The 10,876-nt window shown below is 36.5% G+C and overlaps 1 protein-coding gene across 6 annotated transcripts in view; it reads right to left on the bottom strand.

Moving 5' to 3' along the window:
• The window catches only part of LOC139758401 (uridine phosphorylase 1-like), an 87,255-nt gene that overhangs the window by 58,904 nt on the left and 17,475 nt on the right, over positions 1 to 10,876 (bottom strand). The gene's annotated exons all lie outside the window — the stretch shown is intronic.

Genomic DNA, 10,876 nt, shown 5'->3' with positions numbered 1-10,876 from the left:
ACACAGCCGCCTCGAAGCTGTAGGGAGCCCCACACACACACACAAAAGGAGTCCGGGGGGTTATGCATAATGTAATTAGTGTAACATGCTAGTCACAACACAAGCACAGTCGTCTGATGATGATAATGGTTTACACAACACAGTGTGTGTTGGGCTAGGCTTTGGCCTTGGTAGACCTGGATTTTACACAGAGATGGTGAGGCTGCAGTGCAGGTATACACAGATTGTTTCATAGAATGAACAGGATTTCATTATAATGGGAGATTGGAACATAACCGGTGTGTGTTAAGTGGGGAGAAAGCGACAGGGTAAGTAAACACTATACAGGTATCAGAGTTAGGTGTTAATAAGTATAATGCACTTAGAAAAGGATTTTATAATCTTACGTAGCTATAAGTATAATGCACTTAGAAAAGGATATTATAATGACGTTACGTAGCTGTGATAAGACTAGGACCACAGAGTAAACTCACAGTTTTGATTCGCGAATTACGATAGACCTTAATGCACATGACCACCATTTGACCTTGGAAATTCCCCCGATAGAAAAAGAAAAATTCTGCTGCTCTGACCTCGGAGGTCGGTGATATCTTTACATGTCCACCGTTTCTCGTGCTCTCTCTCTCTCTCTCTCTCTCTCTCTCTCTCTCTCTCTCTCTCTCTCTCTCTCTCTCTCTCTCTCTCGAAGTCGGTGATATCTTTACATGACCACTATTTCTCATGCTCTCTCTCTCTCTCTCTCTCTCTCTCTCTCTCTCTCTCTCTCTCTCTCTCTCTCTCTCTCTCTCTCTCTCTCTCTTCCTCGGAAGTCGGTGATATCTTTACATGTCCTCTCTCTCTCTCTCTCTCTCTCTCTCTCTCTCTCTCTCTCTCTCTCTCTCTCTCTCTCTCTCTCTCTCCGATGAGTATATATTTAATTTCAGAATTATCGTTAAGTCCTGAAGAAGTGGGTGGGTGTGTGGGTGGATGGTTATAACTTGGAGGCCCTTATGACCTTGGTACCTGACAAACCCAAAGCTCCAAACAGCCATCCAACCATTTCTCGTTCCAGCTTAATATATGCAATCGGAGCGGCGATTATTATAGTCTTAGAATTATGCCGAAGAAAATCTTCGAGATTTTTTTCAACTGGCAGTTGTAACGACGTTGACTGCTTAATGAACCCGAGCAGTGTATATTTCTAAAGTTTAAATAACCATCCAGCCAAACCAACCACCTCAGAATTTTATACTCGGAAAGATGGGATCTTTCGTCATATTTGCCCTTGAAAAGATGGTATCACTATTCACCAGGTGGATTTATATTTTATTTGATTCCAACGCGTAGATTATCAGGTTTGGTATGAGCAGGTTTAATAAAGGTCTGGGTACTTTGAAAATACACATGGTTTCGAACTGAATCCATGTAGAGTATACATATTGCTTTGGGGTCATGTATGAATATTACATTATGTTTAAGATTATTTATATATATATATATATATATATATATATTTTTTTTTTTTTTTTTTTTTTTTTTTATTTATTTTGCCTTGTCGCTGTCTCCCGCGTTAGCGAGGCAGCGCAAGGAAACAGACGAAAGAATGGCCCAGCCCACCCACATACACATGTATGGAAAGGATCACAATTTTGCGCGTGATCAAGATATTCCTATGAGTCCACGGGGAAAATGAAACACGAAAAGTTCCCAAGTGCACTTTCGTGTAATAATCACATCATCAGGGGAGACACAAGAGAGGAATATAAGTCAGTTGATATACATCGAAGAGACGAAGCTAGGACGCCATTTGGTAAATATGTGATTGTCCAAAACATACAACGAGCGTTCATAAACTTATCATTTTACAAATCTTATCAACAATAAAGTTATCTAATTTGTACAGACCATCACTAATATTAAGATTATAATTCTTTGTGTATTTAATAACAACAAATGAAAATTTACAAATATTTCTCCCCTTACTTAACAATTTAGTACCTTCCATCAAATTCACTGTAGAAAATGAAAGTAATGGTATGTTACCATTTTTAGATTGCATAATCCTTAGACAGGGAAACAAGTTTAAGTTTAGCATATACAGAAAACCCACCAATGTATGCTCATATATCCATTATTACTCATCTCAACATGACAGAGTTAAATTATCATCATTTCAATCTATGTTCCTAAGGGCATTACGTATTTGCAGTCCAGAGTTTATTGATGATGAGTTTGAGAAGATATATTCTATTGGATCCAAGTTAAAGTACCCTAGATCTTTCATTGATAAATCCCTTAAGTTAGCAAAGAAATCATTTTATAGAGTAGAGCCCAAACCTCCCATTGACACCAAGAATCTTTTAGTTCTCCCTTTTGATAATAACTTCACTTTGCTTCCCATGTTGCTTAAATCCTTTAATCTAAATGTTGCCTTTAGCAACAATGATACTATAACGAATATCTTAATCAGGAATTCACCAGAAAATTCTCTTGGTTGCATCTATAAAGTTCCTTGTGGAAACTGTGATAAATTTTATGTTGGTCAGACTGGTAAGGATCTTTCTGTTAGACTTAAGCAACATAAATATAGTATAAGAATGGGACAAGAATCAAATGCCTTGTTTAATCATGTTAAAAACTATGATCATTGTATTGACTGGAGTAACGCCATCTCAGTTGTTAACTCTAACTCTATTACCAAGAGAAATATCATTGACTCTTCTATTATTAAATACACAAAGAATTATAATCTTAATATTAGTGATGGTCTGTACAAATTAGATAACTTTATTGTTGATAAGATTTGTAAAATGATAAGTTTATGAACGCTCGTTGTATGTTTTGGACAATCACATGTTTACCAAACTGACGTCCTAGCTTCGTCTCTTCGATGTATATCAACTGACTGTTATATTCCTCTCTTGTGTCTCCCCTGATGATGTGATTGTTACACGAAAGTGCACATGGGAACTTTTCGTGTTTCATTTTCCCCGTGGACTCATAGGAATACACATGTATATACATACACGTCCACACACGCAAATATACATACCTGTACATCTCAATGTACACATATATATATACACACACAGACATACATATATACACATGTACATAATTCATACTGTCTGCCTTTATTTATTCCCATCGCTACCTTATATATATATATATATATATATATATATATATATATATATATATATGGGAGCGGGGGGCTGGAAATCCTCCCCTCTCTTTTTTTTTTTTCCAAAAGAAGGAACAGAGAAGAGGTCCAGGTGAGGATATTCCCTCAAAGGCCCAGTCCTCTGTTCTTAACGCTACCTCGCTATCGCGGGAAATAGCGAATAGTATGAAAAAAAAAAAAAAAAAATATATATATATATATATATATATATATATATATATATATATATATATATATATATATATATATATGTTAAATTGTTTTCTTGTTTTCGTTTTGCATTGCATTCTGACTATTCAAAACAAGATCTCATTACAAAAATATTTTAAATCTATCTTGATACTTATAGTAAGACAATCTTAGGACAAATTGACGTTCAAAAACATCGTGTTATTTTCATTTACGCTGACCATATATATATATATATATATATATATATATATATATATATATATATATATATATATATATATATATATATATATGTGTGTGTAGATAGATAGATAGATAGATATAATCTATAATAAATGTATTGGACAATATGAAAATAAGACAAGGATTGAACGAAAGAAATATGTGGCTTCCTGACACGCAGTAGCGACACGGAAGAGAAAACCGAATGAAAGCAAAGGCAAAACTGACTTCCCTTGAGGAAAACGCTGATCTATATATCAAGTAATATTCCATATTTGATCGCCGTTTCCTGCTTGAACGAGTTCTATCACCAGGAACAGACGAAGAAGAAACGTCTATTTCGCTCACATCTATCCTGTAGCTGCCAGTGTGTAATGCGCAGTAACCACACACGCTCGCTGTAAATTCATGCAATAGAGCCAAGATTATTTATTAATATTGGATACGTATGGAAATGTCTTCTGTCACTTTATTTACATATTGGTAAAGTTCTGCCTCGTCCAAATCCGTGAGCCCTGACTAGAATGAATAGACACGTCATAGAATGTGCTGTACTGCTATTCTAAAGGGGTTTTTTATATTTTCATTTTTTTTTTACTTTTACACATTTGAAATTAAGAATTGATAACGAACTTACCACATTTTTTTTTATCTCAATTTATAACACAGAACGAATATGTAAGCTGCACTGTTATTATGTGTTACTCATTGATTGTTCCTAATGCTTGTAAAATTCACATTTCACTTGAAATGTGGCAGAAAAAAATGTCGAGTAAGGGCATTGCAAAAATGTTCTGTTACGGTCTTGTTTGTTCTACTTGATTTTAGAGTAAACTTCAGCTTCGTATAACGGGAATACAAAGTTTCAGCACAGCTCTTCCAGAAGTGGCATTCAATATTTCTTAGATATCACAAAAACTGGCTTATCTAATATTGCATGCATCCAAAATTCAAAAATTCTCGTGAAATGAATTCGTTCCCAAAGAATGTGACCTTGATATTTGTACTTTTGCATGCGAATTTCGTCCACCTTCAGTCTCTTTGGGTAAGGTTAAATGGTTTGACAGTATAAGAACTATATTATAGATATAGTTTATGTGATGTGTCTCGCCTATAGTTAAGTTACGATGAATTAGGGCTCTCCAGGAGGAGGTTATACAAGGTTAATTGGTGTGACTGATGAAGAATTACATATAATGTCATATTGGAACGTACAGATGTTGTATGGAGTCCCTGAATCAATTGGTCATTTACGGCAGTTTGCTTTAACATCTGGTGAAGATAATCTATTCCAATAGTTTGGGAAAGGTTGCCAATAGATAATCCTTTTATTACAAACACGCTTTTTACCTACAAGTATTAAGCGTTCTTATGTGGCTGGAGGTACCAGAAACATCTTTTTGTATTCACACAAGGAATAATATATGATGATGTTCATTAACAATAATAAAAGGCATTGCTTTTGAAAGCTTTTCAGTGTGTTTGTATAAAGACGAGGTAAATTATTAAAATTCGTAAGGGAGGAACATATTAGTAATAATATGTCTTGTGGTTTTCGGAAAAATGTATGATGATATTCATTAACAATAATAAAAGGCATTGCGTGTGAACTCAGCTTTTCAGTGTGTTTGTATAAAGACGAGGTGTTTAAAACTTCGTGAGGGAGGAACATATTAGTAATAATATGTCTTGTGGATTCCATTCATACGATTGCCCAATAGCTTCATGCATAAAAAAATTGGCTATTTAATAGAGCTACCAGTGCACATTTACGTAACGTAATGGTCAACAGCGTTCAACAGGCGCCATGAAACAGAAATGTTACGTCTCCTAACCTACCTTCCCTGTGGCCAACCCAAGGCAGATAACGGTAAAACGGGAGCAAAACCCACCCGTTGTCTAGTGAGCAGCGTGGCCTAATCATACATTTTTTTTTTTTGGAAATGGCTCCTGTCATAAGCCAGTGGACAGGGAGTTTTCATTTGATTTTTCCTTTTTTTCTATCCAATGAATCAAAATTACTACGATTGTCTTTTCATCTCGAAAAATTACAAGTGTATAGGTTGGAGAAGAGTTGAAAACAGTCGTGATGGATCGACTTAACGGCGTGTCACCAAAATGGGTTGTTTTACTACTCAACAACCAATGGATCACACGTTAAGAGATCAGGCTAACAATATGATTTCCAGCAGAGCCAGTTCGTGGATAACTTTATTCTAATTTCCTTTTCTTTATTCTGACTTGACGTGAAACTGCCACACGTAGATGACGCAGTAAAGACATAACCTCTCGGAAACCATTATGGTTTGGTATACCAGCAGGTGTAAAGAGTGTATTTTGACAATGATGAAATGGATCGAATATATATATATTATTTATTTATTTATTTATTTTGCTTTGTCGATGTCTCCCGCGTTAGCGAGGTAGCGCAAGGAAACAGACGAGAGAATGGCCCAACCCACCCACATACGCATGTATATACATACACGTCCACACACGCAAATATACATACCTATACATGTCAATGTGTGTATATATATATATATATATATATATATATATATATATATATATATATATATATATATATATATATATATCTTTTCTTTTCTTTCGTACTATTCGCCATTTCCCGCGATAGCGAGGTAGCGTTAAGAACAGAGGACTGGGCCTTCGAGGGAATATCCTCACCTGGCCCCCTTCTCTGTTCCTTCTTTTGGAAAATTGAAAAAAACTAGAGGGGAGGATTTCCAGCCACCCGCTCCCTCCCCTTTTAGTCGCCTTCTACGACACGCAGGGAATACGTGGGAAGTATTCTTTCTCCCCTACCCCCAGGGATATATATATATATATATATATATATATATATATATATATATATATATATATATATATATATATATATATATATCATATTCCATTTGTTGGTTACACATTGAAGACACCAACATATGATCATATTCTTCAACAAAATTGTTGACGCTGAGCGTGTGTACAGACAGGTGTGTTTGAGCGTGTGTACAGACAGGTGTGTGTGCAGCATACCTTACTACCTCCACCGTGGGTGTAAACTCATAAATTTACTACCTCCACCGTGGGTGTAAACTCATAAATTTACTACCTCCACCATGGGTGTAAACTCATCAATTTCCCCCCTCATGTTTCAAAGCACAACTGCTTCTACTGGCCATGATTATAATGCATAAACTCATGTTGATATTATCATCATCACTCACTCATTATTTCGACGTTTTTTTTTTTTTTTCACTCAGGGAACTTTGATATAAATACGACCCAACTTGCCAAATACGACCCAAGTGCCAAATACGACCCAACTGCCCAAATACTACCCAACTACCCAAATACGACCTAACTGCCAAATACGACCCAACTGCCCAAATACGACCCAACTACCCAAATACGACCCAACTGCCAAATACGACCCAACTGCCTACCTTGAGCAATTCAAGTGTGGCGACTAGGTTAATCACGTTCATGTACAGACTCTTTCATACGATTTACACACCACGTCGCCTCAGTTCTCATACCATGGAGACAAGACTCTTGTTCTTATACCGTAGCGGTATTTGCCAGCGGCAGACATGATGAATCGGGGTCAAGTAAAACAGGGACCTCAGTATATCCCGCCCATTCGTATCCTATAAATATAAAAAGAAACTAAGTTATGAATAAAAAAATGATTAAGATACTTTTGCCAGCTGTACAGGGTCGAGCCCGAAAAAAAGAGTACAGTTTATTCCTTTTTGCTACATGTTTGATTAGATCTCGACTAAAAAGCCAACAGACACGAAAAGTTGTGGGAAGGGAAGGCAGGGACTGTCGAACGTTATAATATGATTAAGTTTATAGAAACAGTAAAAAGGGAGGAAGACTAGAGAGAAAGATTCAAAGAGGATTACAAATTATACGAATTTCACCTGTCAGCATCCATGCCCTTTGGATTTCAGTTACCAGACTAGGTGATTATTATGATGTGTGTTAAGGATAGTGAGTTTTACATTTGCGTCGTGTCGTCTCTTTAGCCTTGAATACATGTATCGTGTCTTTACTTTTCCGTTTTATGTACACACTCACACAGGGCCGACAGAGAAGAACATGTTTCATACCTCACGTGAGAGAGGCTGCAGCTCGGAACTGAGTTTTTTTTTTTCCTTTTGTTAGCTGAGACAGCACGGGAAGCTGAGGAGGAGGAGGAGGAGGAGGAGGCCCAAATCAAGGCCATATATATATATATATATATATATATATATATATATATATATATATATATATTCCTATGAGTCCACGGGGAAAATGAAACACGATAAGTTCCCAAGTGCACTTTCGTGTAATAATCACATCGTCTCTTCGATGTATATCAACTGACTTATATTTCTCTCTTGGGTCTCCCCTGTCCGCCTTAGGCGCGAAAAAGTTGAATTCTGATGTGTAATATTTCATGGGCATATAATTCCGTTTCACTTGAACATTTTCGTAGTTTCTTCGATTTACAGTTTGTGCATAAACACTCCCTACACGTCAAAGACAGAAATTGGGGTCAATGAAAGGCAGAAATGGGTTTCACATTGTAGTCCGCTGATCATATGCACGAGTCTTAAAGATAGAGGTGTTCAGGGAAATACCAGGAAGTGTGAAGTAGGAAGAAAAGAAGAAGTGGATCCCAGACGTGACGCGACGCACGCACACCACACACTGTAACGTGGAGAAGGTTGGGTTAGGTTGGGTAAGCGAGCCTCGTCCACACTTGCTCCAGTACCGAACATCTGTTTTGCTGGTCAGGGTAACCGCTGGATGAACGTTTGTGGGAGAGAGAGAGAGAGAGAGAGAGAGAGAGAGAGAGAGAGAGAGAGAGAGAGAGAGAGAGAGAGAGAGAGAATATATGTGGCAATGCATGATTTAAGAAGATAAATGTGGCAACATGCATGATTTAAGAAGATAAATGTGGCACATGCATGATTTAAGAAGATAAATGTGGCACATGCATGATTTAAGAAGATAAATGTGGCAACATGCATGATGTAAGAAGATGAATACTTTTCTAGAACGAAACAGTAGAATGCGCTGACAGTGAGATCATCCGACTTTTAAGGGAATTATTTCAAGATCGGATTTTTATTTTTAGGGGGGAAGGAAAGAAGGGTAGGGGGGGCTGAAAAGGGGTTGCGCTGTCATTATTTAAATTATTGAGTGGAGTGGGGGTGGGTAATGGTCGTAAGGGATCAGACTACGTTCCTTAAATTATCTTTGCGTTTTTTGAGTTTATGTAGAAATTATCAGTAATTTTGATATATATATTCCAAAAAAAGGCCCAGTCCTCTGTTCTTAGCGCTACCTCGCTAACGCGGGAAATGGCGAATAGTTTAAAAGAAAGAAAGATATATATATATAAAGCCTAATAATATCATTGAGTTAGATGTATACACCGAATACTTTAAATATTTTCACTACAATTTTCAAAATGTCATGGGTAGGGCGGGAAGGGGAAGAAGATAATGGCTCCAGGGTTCAAAAAAAAAATCAGTCAAGCAAGCAAGTTTCTAAAAGTATATCAGGGCTTAGGTTGGTAGTTCCATGAACTTAAAACTATAAACACCTGTTCTTTAAATCCTTAAACAACTGAGGAGTAAAATATTACGTCACGAGTTTAACGTACAGCCTTAAAAAAAAGGACACTACAGAAGGTCTATTGTCCCATGCTAGGCTGGCCTGTGGCTCTGTCACCTTACAGTCAACAGCATGAACCTCTCAAATGACAATTGCTGTCCGTCATTACGTAGGAACTACGCCTGATTCCCCCCAATAACTGATTAAACACATTTTTTTTTTTTTTTTTTTTTTTCCAAAAGAAGGAACAGAGAATTGGGCCAGGTGAGGGTATTCCCTCAAGGCCCAGTCCTCTGTTCTTAACGCTACCTCGCTAATGCGGGAAATGGCGAATAGTTTGAAAGAAAAGAAAGAAGAAAAGAAAAGCGGAACACTTGCTTCTTCCGGCATTACGTTCGTTCAAGACCCACGCATGAATACCATCTGGCCCAGGACTTTTGATTACTTTTAATCGTTTCATTTGTGTTAAAATATCAAAAATATCAAGTATATTTATTTTCATATCACATAGCTTCCCGCTTTCGTACACCACACCCCCTGTTAATTTGGCCTGGAGCCGGAATGTTTGTATTTTCCTCCTGAGTAAATACTGAATATGAAGTCATGGTGTAAAACTTCACATGATTTCAAATCTCACTTATCAGCTAATCTACCACGACAAGATAAGCAGCGCGCCTAGAGAAATGCGAGTGACGCCTACACACGCATGTATAGATAAATAAATAATAATAATAATAATAATAATATTAATAATAATAATAATAATAATAATAAGAAGAAGAAGAAGAAGAAGAACAAGAACAGTGTAACATATGTGCAAAATAATATTAATAATAATAATAATAATAATAATAATAATAATAATAATAATAATATTAATAATAATAATGATAATAATGATGATAATAATAATAATAATAACAAGAAGAAGAAGAATGTAACATAGGTGCAAAAGGAAACTTCGACCCGATTCCCCGCCACGCCTTCGGTGCAGTCGATCAAACCCCTCATTATACAGGACGCGTTCAAGTAACACCGTGGAATATAACAACGGCTGATTCACACACACACACACACACACTGGTGGTTATTTTTCGTTTATTTCACTTTCTCATTTCCACATACGGCCTCTCGTCCTCTCATTTAGCCACTAGTGTACGATGGTCAGTATAAAGTAAAATGTACAATAAAACTATTAAACGTCTCCTCCACTCGCTAGGTTTGGTGGAGGGTGGCAGAATAATTATTTCTATATTCATATTATTACTGAAGAGAGCTAAGTGCCGGGAAAACGAGGTGTGTCGCTTTTCCCAGAAGTTAAAGGAAAGATTTGAAGTGTCATGTATTCCGGGATACAATGTAGTTCACAAAACACTGTCTATGAACATCTTGGTCTGTCTAAAGCATTTTGATCTGTCTATAACATCTTAAGTCTATCTAAAACATCTTGTATGTCTAAAACATCTTAAGTCTAAAACATTTTGATTAGTCTAAAACATCTTAAGTCTATCTAAAACATCTTGGTCTGTCTAAAGCATCTTAAGTCTGTCTAAAACATCTTGGTCTGTCTAAAAATCTTAAAATATCTAAAACATCTTAAGTCTATCTAAAACATCTTGGTCTGTCTAAAACATCTTAAAATATCTAAAACATCTTAAAAGATCTAAAACATCT

This window comes from Panulirus ornatus, chromosome 30 (assembly GCF_036320965.1).
Source record: "Panulirus ornatus isolate Po-2019 chromosome 30, ASM3632096v1, whole genome shotgun sequence".
NCBI lineage: Eukaryota > Metazoa > Arthropoda > Malacostraca > Decapoda > Palinuridae > Panulirus > Panulirus ornatus.
This window is presented reverse-complemented; position numbering and strand designations above follow the sequence as displayed.